The sequence below is a fragment of the Arachis hypogaea genome, chromosome 9 (genome assembly GCF_003086295.3).
Source record: "Arachis hypogaea cultivar Tifrunner chromosome 9, arahy.Tifrunner.gnm2.J5K5, whole genome shotgun sequence".
NCBI lineage: Eukaryota > Viridiplantae > Streptophyta > Magnoliopsida > Fabales > Fabaceae > Arachis > Arachis hypogaea.
Window position 1 is genome coordinate 9,473,220 of NC_092044.1, and position 17,992 is coordinate 9,491,211.

At 33.2% G+C, this 17,992-nt stretch overlaps 1 long non-coding RNA gene across 1 annotated transcript; it reads right to left on the reverse strand.

Moving 5' to 3' along the window:
- Positions 1-2,683: 2,683 nt before the first annotated feature.
- On the reverse strand, positions 2,684-4,143 carry LOC112712897 (uncharacterized). Its single transcript, XR_011865088.1, has 3 exons — positions 4,011-4,143; positions 3,371-3,430; positions 2,684-2,888 (listed from the first exon to the last, which is right to left on the reverse strand). It is a non-coding gene; the product is annotated as an uncharacterized lncRNA (long non-coding RNA).
- Between the last annotated feature and the right edge of the window lie 13,849 nt (positions 4,144-17,992).

Here is a 17,992-nt window from a genome sequence, read left to right on the forward strand (position 1 = left end):
TTTAACCGAAGAGATGCGTTGAATGAGAGAAAAGCTTCGACAAAAACACCGAAACCCTCGTTTTAATTTTAATTTTACGTAATTTTCGATCCAGAGTTTCGATTGACGAGTTGTCAGCGGCCACGTGTTCGTTTCGAAATTCTCTTGAATTTTATCTAAAAAAAGTGGTAAGAAATTATTATTTTTCCATCAGATTTCCTTCTCCTCAATTTCAAAATTTTAGGGTTTGGGTATTGAAGAATTAAATGATTTTGATGGTTTAGGTGAACTCTAACAGCGGATAATCATTGAATTTTGTCCAATTGATCCATGGATAAGATAAGAAACTGTTAAATCCTTGTGAATCATTGAATTAGTGAACTCTATGATGATTATAGTGATATTGTGTGAAATAGATTGTGTTCTGGTTGATTTGGAGTTCAATTGGGGCAGTTTGGAACGAAATACGAGTAATTAGGTTTGAGGAATTGACGTTTGGAGACTTGTAGCTTGTGAAAGGATAGGTTTTTGAGGTGTTCTGAGTTTAGGGAGAAGTTGGCAAAGGTATGATTTTGGTTTCTCATAGTTAATGTTTAATGTCACGTGAAAACTTAGGCTAGAAGACCTTAAGATAGGAATGAACTAAATGAACTATTGATGGATTGTGTAAATGATTTATGATGAGTGATTCGATTTTGTGAACGGTTTGTTATTGGAGTTGTTTGGTTTTAGAAAAAGATTTAATATTGAAAATTAGTGTGATTTTGAAATAATTTGATACTGAAAATGTTTTGAGTAATTGAGAGGTGTTTGGTTTGGTGGTTGGGACCCTTGAAGGGTGGCAGAAGTCCGAGTTTTAGAGGAGGTGCTGTCGAAGTTTTTATGGAAATTGGAGGTTGTTTAAAGTGGTTATTTAAAAAGATTTAGATTTAAAGATTTTATAATTTGATTTTGAGGTATTAAGAAAAGACTTACGTTTTGAGTTTGTTTTATTTAGAAAAGAATGAATTGTTTTTTGAGTATGAATTGTTGAATAAGAAGCAAATGATGAAGATAATGATAATAGTAATAAAATGTGGCTGAGATGAGGTGTGTTTGATGATGAGATTGATTATGAGGAAGAAGAATGATGAGAACTGAGGTTGATTATGAAATTAAATGAATATGAATGAATTGTAATGATAATGAGAATGAATTTCTGAATGTGACTCCAGGTAAGATGCAGTGGTATTATCCACTTGCTTCGGGTAAGAGTCGATAAGTCGGGTAAGATGCAGTGGTGTTATCCACTTGCTCCGGGAGAGTTCGAGACTTCGGGTAAGATGCAAGGGTTGAGTTCTGTTGCCGTTTGCTCTGAGTTGAGAACTGTAACACCACCTGGGTAAGAGGCAAGGGTGACCTTGTCCTCTACTCCGGGTACGCGAGTAAGATGCAAGGGTTGCAGCGTTGTCCTTGTATTTGGTGTTCTATCCAGGATTAACTACCAGGACAAGTCGGGTTTGGCTATATAACCGATAGATGAGACTCATCAACCATAGGGCAGTCATACATCATATGCATTTGTTTGCTTTGTTTAAGTTTGCATTACTTGGATTTGCCTAATTAAATTACTATGTCTACTTGTTATATGTTTTATTTGCTGTAACTGTATTCTATTGTGTTTTCCTTGCCTGTATTGTTTGTTTGTGCATCTAAGAGATCTCTTGTCTGGTGGAGGAGTGACGAGGGTTGTTCCACCAGTGATTCGGAGGGTTGAAGGAGATAGAAAGTGAAGTGTTAAGTTAAAGTTAGTTTTAGAACTTGAATACCTTATATAATTTACCTAATTTCTGGTTTAGTTGGGTCTTTAGGCTGAAATCTAAGTGTCAAAATTTGAAGAATGCCTCTGGCTTTTCCGAGGCCTTTTATATTAACTATGCGGGCACCTTTACCATGTTGAGAACCTCCGGTTCTCATTCCATATATATTCTGTTGTTTTTCAGATGCAAGTCGACAGGCACCTCCTTGAGCATTTGGAGACCCTCCTTACAAGCGAAGAACTATCTTTTGGAATGTCATATTTTGTTTTAGACTATGTATATATGTTTACAGAATCTCCACATGTATATTTTGTGTTTTGTCCCTCTTAGAGGTTGACTTGGAGATACAGGTGTTTATTTTGTAGTTTGAGTTTTATTTTGGGTTGTATATATATATAATTATATACTCTGGCCGGCCTTAGTTTCGCAGATCGAGTTTGGAGCTTGATATCTGTGTTTTGGAACTCTAATACATTACGTTTTTCAGCTTTCTTTGATCTTGTCCATTCTGTTTACGCTTATACGTACGAGTGTGATACGATTTTCTATTTTCGTTTTTGATTAGTTTATTCTTCAATGTTTCTCGTTTAAAAATTATTTTCAATTATATTTATTTAAGTCTTTTCTTTTAGAGGTCGTAATACCTCGTCACCTCTACTTTACGACTTAAGCATAAGACTCTGTGTGGTAGGGTGTTACACTCTCTAATATAGAATTTATTTTTTTAATTGTACCTATATATATATATATATATATATATATATATATATATATATATATGTTATTAGATTTGAGTGTAATAAAATTTATAAAATTTGATAATCCAATTTATGGACATGTGAAATTCTAAGATACACAAATTAAAAAGTGATTTGTAAAGATAATTTTTTTTATTCCACCTTCAGACAATTTTGTGGATTAGATTTTATTCCACCTTCTCGTATATTTCTTATTTTCTTTAGTTACAGCATATTGTACACTCTTCCAACGAGATGCAACAAACAAAACAAGTTTTTTTAATACTTCCTCCCAAACCCGGCATATAAACGGGTCCTTTCAATCCATCTAATCCAACATTTGATTCTGATTTCTCTTCTTTATACGCTGCAACTACACAATATTTTTTGGAAAGTTATTTACAACAGTATTAATTTAACAAATAATTAGGATTTTAGATTAAATATCGATATCTAAATACTGTTATCAAGAATCAATTAATTCAGGTCAATTCAATTGATGTTTTATTAAAATATAACCATGTCAAATAAACGCAAAAAATTAGATAATAAATTAACGGCTCAAATAAAATATATATTAAACTACAAATTAAAAATAAATTAAATAATGTATGTATTTATATACAAATATATAGTGGTTGATTCTCATTGAAAAGCTTGAAATCGTTGAAAAAAAATATTCTTTCTTTTCCCCTAAATTCGAATTCAATATATCAAAATAGGTAATGTCACTCAAATTAATCTTTTGTTAAAAAGATAATTTTGCATATGGAATCATGAGGGATAGAAAACAAAACGAAATAAAAAAAAAAAAAAGAAAAAGTGTCGTCTAGAGAAGCATGGAAACAGGCATACCTTCACTTGGCGCATGAGTGGTGTGGCTTCCAACTGATATATCCTTCTCAATCACACCCTCTGTAATATCGCTACTACTAATTAATTATGAAGGTGATTTTTTTAATTCAACATAAATATTTTAGAGCAATTATATAAAGTAGTATACTGATAGCCACTAATAACATGTCTATTAAATATGTGTAAAAATAATAAAGATTGAAATAAATAAGATGATAACTAATTTATACTTTAACTAAAAGATTTTAGGTTCAAACTTCAAATCATGAAAATAATAATTTTGTAAAATTATATATAATAAAAAATATTAAAAAAAATAGACGCCAATTTTTTCAATATTTTTATTGTATATAGTATGGATAAATATTTTTTATAGGGTGCTATATTATTTTTTCATCTTCATTTTCAATCAAATGCATAGAGGATTTAGAGGGTAAAAAAAAGAGAGGCAAAAAGATGTCATTGCAAAAGAAAATGGATTAGGATAAAAAAAATAATAACAACACACGTGATTATTAGGGATTTCTTAGTTATTTACTATAGAAAATGGATTAGGGAAAAAAAAACTAACAATCATTATATAGTATTGATTATCCAAAACTTTATGAGAATAACATAAAGCAATGCGTAAATTGATCACCTGCGTTATAGTTAGAGAAAGTTTGTGGAAAGTCTCTGGCAGCTACCTTTGATGGAACCGTAACAGCCATAGCTAAGAGTCCACTAATGATTATTGCATATTTTAAAGCCATTTTTTAGTGGATGAACTAAAATTAGATGAATAAATATGTGACAATGATCAGGAGAATGTTAGTTTATATACACGAAAAGATAGAGAATCATTATATATATATATATATATATATATATATATATATATATATATATATATAGAAAAGATAATCAAGAGTAAATACTAATAATAACTAGTCAAATTTGTAATTAATAATATACTGATAAGTTAAATTATAAGATAAACACGGGTAATGTTAGGTAGATAAAAAAAAAGCCAAAACTTATCTTATTTAACATTTATAATGAATGTTAAATAAGACAAATTATAGCTGATTCTAATTGATTTTCTTTAGTTATCAAACATTTTCGATAAACATTAACAAAAATAGTCAAATTCGTAATTAATGTAGATAAAACAATAAAGATAAAAAAGCAATTTTGTATTAAATGATAATATAATATAGATAAAGTAAATTAAAATCTTCTATTACATGACAATTCGAAACATTTTTTTTTAAATATTCTCATAGAGAGGGTATATCTAAATATTTTTCTGTGTATCATTTTGATTTGTAGCATTGATGTACAACTTTTTCTTGAATCAAAAACAAAAAAAAAGTCCATTTACAATAATGAAAAAACAGAAAAGCTCTGCATACAAGCAATTAGGGCTTGTAACCATTACAAGTCAATTAACCCCTAACCCCCCAAAACGCGCTGTAAGTGCTATACGTCCCTTACACGTGCTATATAAAGATCCCGCGTATATATAACTACCAAATTTAAAAGATTTGTTTCCTTCTTCGTTCTCCTTCTTTCCAAATTTGCTCGTTCTTCTTCTCGCGCGTCTTCCCCTGCTTTTTCAATCATTCTTTTTCTCTTCTTTCTCACTGGTTTGTTCTTCGTCATTGACGTTAGTTCCTCTCTCTGTAACTCTAGCTTCGTTTTCTTTTCGATTTTTTGGTTTCTGAAATCAAAGTTTGAACTCGTTTTGAAGATAATGGATGATTCAACCTCAGATTGTCAGCTGAATCAGGGCAAAGTGGATTATGAATTTGAATCTAACGAAGTTTCTGAGGTTTGATTTACATACGATTACTCTGAATTTTGTTGCAGTTATTTGTATAGCATTGTGTAGCTGAATAATTCATGAACATTGAATGTGAAACTAACGCGTGAACATAAATCTGTGGATTGAATCTAATGTATTAGTTTTGATTAATTATATGCAATTTATAGCAGACGCTCGTGTGTAGATCAGAATTTTTTGGGTGTATTTTTTGGGGGAAGTGTGGGTGTATTTACAGTTTATGGCTTTTTTTGTTATTTTAGTTGAGTTGTTGTCGTTCGGGTGTATTATATCAGACATGATTGGGTGTATTTTTAGTTTTTGACATGGTGTATTCTGCAGCATCTCTGTGTTGTTGATGACCAGTTTGTTCCCAAGGTTGGAATGACCTTTACCACCCTTGAAGATGCTGAAAAATTTTACAGGAACTATGCCAAGGCTGCAGGGTTTTCTACAAGAGTTTGGAGCACAAATAGGAAGGGAAACGAGATTAAGAATCAATTGATTACATGTAGCAGAGAGAAAAAATGGAAGTCTAAAATATCTCCGACCGAGAAGATAAATTCGAGAGCCGGTTTAAACTGTCTTGCAAGAATTTATATACACACATTGAAGGATGTTGGTGCTTGGATCATTTCAAAGGTTGTGCTGGATCATTCACACCCCTGCTGTCCAAGTAAAGCAGAGATGCTCAAATAGCACAGGGAACTAAGCATGTCCAGTCGTCGTACAATAGAGAATAATGAGGAGGCTGGTATTAGACCAAGCAAAACTTACCAATCATTTGTTGCGGCTGCCGGGGGTCACCGCGAGTTAAATTTTATTGAAAAGGATGTGAGAAATTACATTACAGGAGAAGTGCGTAATGTTTCTGAACAAGAAGATGCAAAGGAATTTGGGAAATATTTGTTAAGAATAAAAGAGAAGAATCAGAATTTCTTTTTTGAGCTTGAACTCGAGGAGGATCAATCGATTAAGTTGGCTTTTTGGGCCGATGCAAGAAGTAGAGTTGCCTTTGAGTATTTCAGAGATGTTATTTCATTTGACACCACCTACAATACAAACAGGTAACAAACTGTCCCTGTTTATGATGCTAAATTAATGTATTTTTATGAATCTGCGGCAGAGGTGTATATTGGGTGTTTTTGGGTGTATACAAAGCATTTGTTGGGTGTACCTAATGATTTTCCATTCTGCACTATGGTAATTTGTTTCAAGTATAATTTGGTTTGTGGTGCTTTTGTCGGGGTGAATCACCACGGTCAGTCAACACTTCTTGGATGCTCTTTGATGAAAAATGAAGAAATTGAATCATTCAAATGGTTATTTCAATGTTGGCTTCGTTACATGGGAGGAAATGCTCCGAAAGGATTTCTCACCGATCAATGCGCATCAATGAAAAGGGCTTTAGAGGCCTGTATGCCAACAACAATTCACCATTGGTGTATTTGGCACATCATGAAGAAGATTCCAAGCAAATTAAACGGGTACAAGGGACATGCAGAAATTGAACAAGAAATGAGCGAAGTTGTTTGGAACTCTCATAGTAAAGACTCATTTGATAGGAATTGGAATGATTTTCTGTTGAATTTTGGTCTTGTGGACAACAAGTGGCCTTCAGGTAATGTTTGTTTAAAATCTGCAGTAGAGGTGTAAATTTAATTTTTTCGGGTGTATTTATAGTCTTAGTTTGGGTGTATTCTACAGATCTCTATGAAGACCATCATATATGGGTTCCAATCTATCTGGATCACCACTTTTGGGCAGGGATGAGAAGCACACAAAGGAGCGAGAGCATGCATTCATTTTTTAACAAGTTTATTACCTGGAACAGCTCGCTTATTCAATTTGTCAAACAATACGATAATTGTCTCGGAAGCAAGGAGCAAGCAGAGAGAGAATCAGATGCTGCAGATTTTTATACGATCATACCATGTGCAACCAAATCCTCCATTGAAGCTCAGTTTCAAGATGTGTACACTCATCAAAAGTTTAGGGAAGTCCAAGCACAATTCAGAGAAAAGGCAAATTGTAAAACTAGATTAACGAATTCTGCTCTAGGCTATTCAGTATACGAAGTTGGAGAGCAAGTTTTCAGCTCAATATTCAACAAGTTTGTGGTTACTTACGACTCAGTAGCAGCCGAGGTAAAATGCCAATGCTTATTATTCGAGTCAAGAGGGATATTGTGCCGTCACACACTAAGCGTGTTAAGCTTTGAATGAGTAAGCCAAGTGTCACCTAGATATATACTGGAATGATGGAGCAAGAAGGTAAAGAGGCGACACACACACATCAAGAGCAGCCACAACGAGCCACTGTTGAAGCCAAGAAGCAAGAGGTTTGACCAATTGGTTTTTCGTTCGCAAAATATTTGTGAATTTACATCAGAATCAGAGGAGCTGACTGAAATTCTGCACCGTGCGTACGATAACGTCATGGTTAAGATGGAATCATTGAAAGCCAAAAGGAAGGGCACATCTTCTTCATCTCACGAAGATGCCAACTTGGAATCCGTTAACGAGCTTCAAATCCCTCCAAGGATTTGGACAAGAGGACGTCCAAAAAATAGGCTAGGTTCAAAGTTGGAGAAACATATTGCAAATGCCACAAAGAAGAAGAAAACGAAAGGTTTAAACGAGGTAAAAGGGATTTTCTTTAAATATGTGGTGATTGAGTTTATTTTTCTCTTTAATAGTTTAGTTAATATGTGAGTTTGTTATATTCATTTAAACCTCTTTGATGCTGCATCAGTGGTGCATTCAAATTTCAGCCAATATCAAGGACGTGTTATGAATTATCAGTTCAGGGTACCAGCAGTAACGGATAACTCTTTGGGTGTATAGTTACAAAATATGGGTGTAAAAGCACTGTTCTTTTGGGTGTATTTCTGAATTTTCTTGTATTTCACATTATATATATATATATACTTCAGAATCTTGTTTTTATGTTATAAAATACTGTTTGTCTTTTTTTAAAAATGATTTAAGGGTTTTAGGTATTAGGGTTTAGGGTTTTAGGGTTTACGATTTAGGTTTTAGGGTTTACGGGTTAGGGGTTAAGGTTTAGGGATAAAGCATTAGTGGATAAAAGTCTGGTGTATATTTAACTTTCTTTGGGTGTAAAATGAGATCTTATGGTGTAAAAATCAATAATTTGGGTGTATAGTAGTTTGGTTGGTTTAGGGTTTAGGATTTAGGGTTTTAGGGTTTAGGGTTTATGATTTAAGGTTTTAGGGTTTTAGGATTTTAGGGTTTTAGGGTTTAGGGTTTAGGGATTAGGTTTTTAGGGTTTAGGGTTTAAGGTTTAGGGTTTTAAGGGTAAAGCATCAAGGTATAGTAGTTTGGGTGTATATTCAACTCCCTTGGGTGTATATTCAACTTTCTTTGGGTGTAAAATTTTATGTTTTGGGTTTATATCTCGTTATAAGTTTTCCTTCATACTTTACCACCTGTAATACAGAGCTTTTGAATACAGCACAGACAGTTTAACTATGGAAAATAATTTCATTGAATAGAAGTTGTTTTTAAATGCAAATTTTTACAATAGTTTGTTCTATTTACAAGACTACCTAATAGTTACGTTAATCAGTCCCAATATCATTAAAATCTATCTGACAATATGGACTCAATAACAATGAGGATGGCTTGGACAGTCTTATTGCATTACTTCCTCTAATGGCTTCAGCTTTGTCTTGATTCATTTCATGGAATAGAATCCGGAAAGCATATTCTACTCTAAAGTGGTCCACCTCGTTCTACAGTTAAAAGGAATATTGTGTTTAATCAACCATGTTAATTGAGTAAAGTAATACAGAGTTATTTAGTTTTAAACACATTTACCTGGGTCCAATTGTCCCACTCATACTTTTGCCTTTTAATGTTTGCGAGCTCAAATATCTCAAGCTACTTCATTACGTAGATAGCACAGTCATAGCTGAAAACAAAGAAAATAAATTACAAATTACATATAGGAAAGTTTAATTTTCAGAGTGAAAGATTTATACCTTGTCTTTTGGCCCGAGATGTTAAGGTATGGTGGTTTAATTTCCTTGTCCTTATCCCTTGTCTTCAGAGGTGCCCCCAGCATATACTTTAATTCGTGAAATTACATATCTTTTAAAACACAAAACAAATCAGTAATACATGAATAATTTCAAAAAAAAGGGATACACCCAAAGGAGCACAAAGTTACACCTTATATTGAACAGAAATACACCCAACTATTAAAATATAGAACACAAAAACAACTTACAATGAATGTATTTATAGGGCAGTTCTCTCATCGGACGGAGATTTCGTGTGGTATGGATCGACTATATAAAATTTTCGCTTTCTTGTATCAGCCAACCATAACCACCAATGTTGTGAATGGCAAACAGGTGCAAAAATCTGAAAAATGTTCAGATTGAACACTGTTTTAGTTTATTTGGCACATAAGTAAAAAATGGTAATAAGAATTTTTAAAAATGAAAACTTACATAACGATGCGATGATAATTTTTTAAGGTCCAAGAAGGATATAAACATTGGGTAGTCTTCCACCCTGAACGGCTTATTGTTATTAGGCTGTAAGAATACCCCTTTCGAATGAATTTCTAGGGCCATGTTCTGCAAAAATTGTGAACCACCAAATGAATACAGAAAATACACCCAAACGAATCCAGAAAATACACCCAAATGAATAAACAACTTACACCCAATTGAACATAGAAAATACATCCAAACGAACACATGAAATACACCCAATATAAGACAGAAAATACACCCGAAGGAATGTAGAAAATACAACCAAAATTCGTTGAAACAACCCTTACCACAATATCAGGGGGAGACAGTATACTTTTTCTTGAAACCTCTTAATCTTTTGCTTTAGGATGAAGCACATGACAGAGACAATCTAGAAAAAGATGCCGAAATCAATTTTACATAAATTAGCATTGCAGTTAATTTTGGTGATAAGAACATTAATGTTATTGTAATATTACCTCAACTTCTATATGCGTTTCAGGTGCGAGTGATGCAAGGTGGAGTTTTGACAAAGTGTATCTATCTTGGGCTTGGAGTGTGCAGATGGTGTCAAACTCATTAGTTAGTCCATTTGCGTATGTCTTCACTCGTATGGCCCAGATGTAGCATTTCTCTTTCGTGTCAGAAGTAACTTCATTCGTCCTCGCAGGAGTTTCAAACTACTCGAAACTCTCTGTGCCACTCTCCTTTGGAATCTGCGGACTTTTTTCTTTTGTTGTCACCCCACCACTTGCAATTTTGTGTACCAGATCCCCTAATTGTTCTAGTAGTTTTGGGATTTCTGGAGTTTTTGCCCTCCCTTCGTCTTGCATTGACGCTCCCTCCTGCGTTGCTGCTTCTTCTTGGCTTGAATCAGTCAAGCCAAGGCTGAATGATGGCAACGGATCTGTTTTAGGAACATACGATGATGTCCGTGCTATCATCATCAGCGCAGTAGCGTCTTTTGGGGCTGGATTACTGCGTGATCATGTATAACGTATTATAAGAATACGAATATACGGATGATAACCAAACATTGATTTTATTCTGATGAACTTACATTTTAGATGGAGCTGGGGGAAGCGTGGGTGTGCTTTCTTCAAGTTGTTGGGGGTTCAAGAGTGCTGCACGGTACATAAAATTAATCATGATGTAAAAAAACTAGTCCTGGATCAATCGTGAAAATATACACCCCAACAGGGGCAATATACACCCAAACTATAACAAAATATACACCAAACACTATTTCTTACCTTTTTGTAGTTCCTTCAATTTTTAGCAGAGGGGTTGGTTCATTTTCTGTCTCAGGTGTTTGTTCAATTTCCGACATAGTGGTTGTTTGGGACTGTAGTAGACAAACTTGAATCGGAACTCTAAACAAGAAGAAAAATAAAAGGTTAGCAATGCCTTTGAAAATAAAAAGGTTATAAGGTTAAAATATTTTTGAAAAATTCACATTGCAAGCCCTTCGGACGGTGTCTCTTCCCTCACAACCATCATATTCTCTTCAGCTGGCTCACTGGCTAACTCTTCAACCAGACTCAACCTAAAATACACCCTAAGAAAGTCAAAAATACACCCGAACAATTCAAAAGAAAGACATGCTTTGTTTTTTGAGAACTTATATACTTGTAGTTTTTGCTTTTTTTTCCTGTCTTTTTTTTTTCTCGAATAAAATAATAAAGGGCTTTTTTTCTAAAAAAAATATATATAGAATTAGAGTAGAAGGTAATAAAAGAATAAAAGCAATGGTTATTTGAAAGAGAAATTACACACTCTCTGCCGGTTTGTTTACGCTACTTTGTTCTGTGTGTCCTTGAGAGGAAGGATCATCACTTCCCAAGTTTATGTCCGGTATTCTAAACATAATAGAGTACATGTTATTCACAAAAAATACCATACTGTTAAATCATGATAACAAGATTTTATCAAATAAAGCTTCTTACATTTCAGATGAGACATAGTGACCTTCCGTCGATCGCAAGTCAGCTTCTTTTTCTCTACGAAACAAGAAACAATTATTAGCAAAGTAAACACCCTAAAATCTGAAATATACACCCCAACAAGACATATCCCTCTGCAGCAGATTTTTCATTGTTTTTCCTTAAGAATTCATCTAAATCTTCAGTTCCAATTTCAGATCTGACAGTACATGCATAAAAGAACACGTTAACAAATATAATTTTGATGATAGACGGTAATATGGCTTACAAAGTACTGTACCCATGATAGGATTGAGCTTGCTCAGGAGATGAATCCTCAACAACGACTTTTTTCTTTTTGGATTGTGTCCTGGGGGGAAAAACAAGTATGAATCAGAAATACAAAGTTAATTTGATCACAAAATACTATCCAAAGAAGTGCTTACTTTTTTGGTGTTCTCTGAGTTTTTTTCTTTGTTTTTTGTTTCTCCACTGGTGATGATTCTTCGCTTCTATAAGTTAATAAGAGACACTCTGTTAATACATGAAATCTTGATAATAAACCCAAAGGAAAGGAGTAATAATTTCAGAATATTACTCATCAGTTGATTCAGATTCTGAATCAGAATCCTCCTGAATCTTCTTTCTTTTTTTGGACTCCATTCTGGAAGGCAAACAATCATTATTTAAAAACATTCTAAAAGGGATAAAATACACCCAAATGAATACACAAGATACGCCCAAATAAATGAACAAAATACACCCAACTTGATAAACAAAATACACCCAACTTGATAAACAAAATACACCCAAGTGGAGAAACAAAATACACCCAAATGGATACAAAATACACCCAAATGGATAAACAAAATACACCCAAGTATGTTACTTACTTTTTGGCTTTTCAGGTGGGTTGTTTTCTTGTTGAATCCTCTGAGTCTTCAGTCTTAGACTCAGAGGTAGAATGGTCACTTTCAGTTGTTTCAGTCTCAGATGATGATGTTGAACTTGCCTTCCTTTTTTTGTTTTTTTGGTTTCTTCTCTTTTTTCTTTATTTCTTTCATTTTTTCCTTTGTGTCGGCCATCTTTACAATCCCCTGAAATATTAAAAAATTCAGTTAGCAGTATTCAGGTAAATAAAATACACCCAAGATATTTTTTTCACTTATCATATGATCCTCCATTTCTGCCCTTATTCTTTCAACCAACTGCTCCTTAGTCCAGTTGGCAATCCAGAGTTTTGGAGGTCTTTCTGCCATCTTCTTGTCTTTATTTTTTGACAAATGAAAGTAAATTATCATCAGGGCAAACAGGCAGCTGTCAATTGCCTTTTTTCTTTTTCAGATTGTAATCTGTTATGCCCTTGATGATAAAATTCAAAACATGTGCTCTCCAATTCCGCTCTATTATTGTGTCCATCTTGAAAATTGAAGCCATGTGCACAGGTGAGATTTTGTTTATTGTTGTTGGTAACACAAACACCATCTGTATATAGAGGATGAAAATCCTCTTGAACATGAGGCGATCCTGTTCATTATCAACGACAATAGCCATCATCTCATCTGTCAAATTTTTGAGGGTCTTACCCTAGAATCTTCTAAAAATTTGTTTGTCATCTTTAGAAAGATCCTTATAATTCACTTTCTGAGGAAATAGATCTCCTACAAAAAGGAAAACAACATAGTATGAAAATCAGTTCAAATACACCCAAGCATCAATTGAAATACAACTGAATATGGCTCATATACACCTATAATTTTTAGCGAGTTACCTGACGCGTTGATGCCAAGCGCAGCTCCTATTGTTTTTGGTCTTACTTTAAATGAACCGTAGCCGGTTTCCAGTCTGATTTCCCCTAATTTGAAGGAGTTAGCCAACTCCCTTAATATTTGGTGATTCACCCTTAGCGGCGGGATGTGCATCAGGCCACCAAATCCCAAATCCCTAACAATTGTTTTCTTCTCCTCGCTCATGTTTCTGAATTTCTCACTTAACAAATGTGTTGCACACTTAAGGTCTTTGGTTTGCTGTAAACAAAGCAAAATTATAGTCAGATATATTTCTATTATATAAAACTGATTTCATCTAAGACATATATTTGTTCTTACATTTTTTCCAGCTTGGTTTCTGCCTGCCATTTTTTCTGAAACGAAAAATACACCCATAGATATCAGTAAGATACACTCATAGATATGATTCAGATACACCCATAGATATGAGTCAGATACACCCATAGATATTAGTCAGATATCACTCAAACATGCATTAATATACAAGGTCAAGCAACATTACAAGGCCAAGCAATATACAGCCATGGACAAGCAAATATTAGAACAGTTGCAACTGTTGACTATATTATAGTATATCAGTTCAGAAATATACACCCAACAAATTATGCCATATACACCTTACAAATTACTCCATATACACCCACCAAATTACGCAATATACTCCCAAAAATCAGTTACGAGAAGAACTAGAACAACAAGAACAGTAACACCTAGAACAACTAAGAAGAACAATATAACCTAGAACCAAGAATAATAGTAAAACCTAGAACAAGTAGAACATTAAAAACTGTAAAATGAGACCTAGAACAAGAAGAACAGTAAAACCTAGAAGAATGTAGAAGAACAGTAAAACCTAGTTCTTCGATTTCAAAATGTGAAAAATATACAAGATGAGTAAAATAGTAACGTAACGTACCTTGAGTATTATAACTTCGTTTTTTCTGGAGATTGTTGATGGAGAGTTCTAATCTTCGCGACGAGTCCTATCTCTGCAGTTTGGAATGTTGCTCGAAAATGGACGGTTTGTGTTTTCTTCGAAGGGCTTGGAGAAGTGGAAGAGTGCGCTATTAAGGAGCGCTATTCGCGAAGAGCAACCGTTGAGTGGGGCGCGTGTAATTTACGCTCCATTCAAAGTGAGTGAGTGCGCGTGTGAATGAAGTATGGGCTGGAAACTTGTAAAACTTGTAGGGCCTTTTTGCTTGTATGTGTAGCAGGCTCGATAAAAAAAATGTGAAAAGAACTGGCTAAACAAATAAAAGTCTAATTTACTTTATTTCGCTTCTCAAAAGATCTTATGATCATAGGAATACGAATTCTCATAAATTTTGTGACATATCGTCATTATTACAAACATATATTTTTTTAAATTATCCAAAATCTAAGTTATTAACATATATACGTTAAAATATGTTTTTGTATATCATCAAAAAATGTTATTTTCTAAAGAATGAAATAAAAGATTTTTTTTAAAACACAAAGAATATTTTTTTAATGTAAGCAAAAACTCTTTATTACGGTATCTGGAGAGAGCCGTGAGAAAGATCACTCCTGCGCATAGGGACCTAAGCTCGGAATTCCATTGAGAAAGATGAAGAGTCTTTTGATTCCTACATCTTTCTCCCAATTGTTAGTAGATATTATGGGCCTTTGAATTCCTTACTTAAGGATGGGGACATACTTTCTATTAACATTTTCTCCAGAACTTATTCAACTAATTAGTCAATTCTTTTACTCTGTCTCTTTTGCCTTTTTTTTCTAGGTTGGTCCTTGCGATTGATTCGTCGAGCGGGAGTGACATGACTTTGGCTATCTATGATGGTTTGGGAGTTTTGAAGCAACCAATAGTAACAGTGCTAGTGAGCAGGAGTCAAGTAATTCGAACGTTGCAGTCTTTTTAGTTAGTGCTTTGGAAGTTTAGGATGGATCTATCCTAGCTAGATCGAGTCACAACTACTTATTATATTCTAAAAGATTTGGGCACACTTTCCTAAACTTCTCCTAAGTGACATCAAAATCCTCTTTAAGCCGATTCGAAAGCAACAATAGATGAGATTTGGAATTAGACAGAGGGTTCACGCCTCACCCTTCTATAGAGTTTATTTTTTTAATTATAATTAATAAATTAAACCATTAAATTAAGTGTGACAAAATTTTTAAAAAAAATCTAAGAGTCCAATTTCATAAACATTGAATTGTAAATTTTTGGGTATACAAATTTGATTTATGAGAATAATTTATTTTATTTTATTTTTAGACAAATATATTGTTCAAATTTGCAATTTAAAAAAATTCCAAAAAACCTAATTTGAGGGTCAAGATTTACATTTTAAAAAATTTTGAATTCCAAAATAACAAATTTGACATATATATAATAGGTTAAATACGATTTTGGTTTCTAAGATATAGGTCGAAAAATTTTTTTATCCCCAACCTTTTTATGCATATAAAATGATCCCTAAGGTTTAATGTGAATTTAAAATTGTCCCTAAAGTTTAACTTGGTTTTAAATATTTGGCTGTGGAAGCGGAGACAGAGGTGAATCATGACCAGCTTCTTTTTCTTCTTCTTTTCTCTCTTTTTTTTCCTTCTCTTCTCCCTTCATAAGAGAAGAAATACTCTCCTTCTCTCTCTCTTTTTTTTTAATTTTATAATTTTTTTATTATGAGTAATTTGGTCTAAAATTTTAAGATTTAATTAAAAAGAACGATTTTAAAACTTGATTTTTAAACTTTAAAGACAATTTTGTATACAAAAAAGATTAGGGACAAAAAAATTTTTTAACCTATACCTTAAAAAGCAAAATCGTGCTTAACCCTATATATAAATTAACTGTCTTTTTGTTGATTTACATAAGTGTATTATACCTCTTAATGCAATAATCTTGCATAACACACTTAGTTACAATATGGAAAATAAAAGCGAAAACTTTATTCTCCATGCTTTATTTTAATATTTTATTTTAAGAGGATACATATTTTTTGTTGTTAACAGAATATTTCAGTCTGATAAATTAATAATTAATTTTTAGCGGATTAAAATTTTATTTAAAAATTTATTTTTGACCAATAAATTATTATACGACACATTATTATAAATAATGCATATTATACGACACATTATTTCTAACACATTCTTTAGCACCCGCGACGGAACAGCAACATAATTTCACACGCTATCCAAGACTTCTTCCCACTCTCGACATAGTTTTATTATCCACGTATTATTTTTATATTTTATTTTAAAAAAATACATACGATATAAAATATAAGATAAATTATAAAAAATATACCTAAATAATTTTAGCTATTAAAATATTTTTGAATTTTGCTATCAATTAAAATATTCTTAAATTATAAGGTAAAGTATTAAATTGGTTTCCAATATTTTGGGTGTAATCCTGTTTTGATCCTTAAGGTTTAAAGTCTCCTATTTGAATCCAAAAAAGTTTTGTTTAGCATCAATGTAGTCCCACTGTGAGGTCAAAGTTAAATAATTAACGGAATATCCTACATAATAACAGTATAAGAACAAAATTGATAATCTAAAAAACAAGTACAAGCTCCAAAACTAAATAAATGCATTGATACATCAATGGTTGATTTTGTGCCTCTGGAGCTTGTACTTGTTGTCCAGATTATCGATCTTATTCTTGTACTACTGTTATGTAGAACATTCGGTTAATTATTTAACTTTGACCTCACAGTGAGACTACATTGAACTAAATGAAATTTTTTAGATTCAAATAGGACACTTTAAACTTTAAAAACTAAAACAGAATTACGTCCAAACATAAGGGGCTAATTTTTCAAGGCTGGCCAGAGAATATTTATACATATATACATATCCAAAATCCAAATTTACATAAACAAAATCCTATCTCTCCATAAGCCTCTAAGAGGGTCAAAAGGAATAAGTCATGTGGAGAGAACACTAAGTACATATATATACATAACTATATAACAAAAAGTAACCCGATAACCACTTCGCTTCAGAAGTCCAGACGCCTAACGAGGTGCCTCTCGACCTGCATATGAAAAATAACAACATAGTATGGGGTGAGAACTAGAGGTTCTCAGCATGGTAAAGGTGCCACACATATAAGATATAAGGTCCTGGGAATGCTAGAGGCAATCCTAGAATGCCGACACTCAGACTACAAAGTTTAAAGTATTAAACAGAAACCATAAAAGGTGGTTTTCTAAGAGTATCTAAGCCTAACTTAACTTAATCTTAAATCTAAGTCTTACCGCCTTTCCTCTATACATCCATCCCCGACAACATATCATAGACAAATAAGCAAATAAAGGCAAGCACTTGAGTGGGTGAAACTTATCTCTCTTAGCTTTATTGTTCCACTTGAGTGTGGTATTCTTGAAACGGATGGCCAACTTAGGAGGCTTTGTGGAATGAAGCGTAAGAGAATGATGTTTAGTGGTTGGAGTTGCAAATCAAGACTCGTCAAGGTTGAGATTTCAAGAGCTAGTTGCAAGGGTTGGACTAGTGATCAATTGGTTGGATCTAAGAGAAGAGTTTGGTACTTCATTGAGAATTTGGATTGCTTGCCACCCGGTTGGAACAATGATGATCAACTTAAAGACG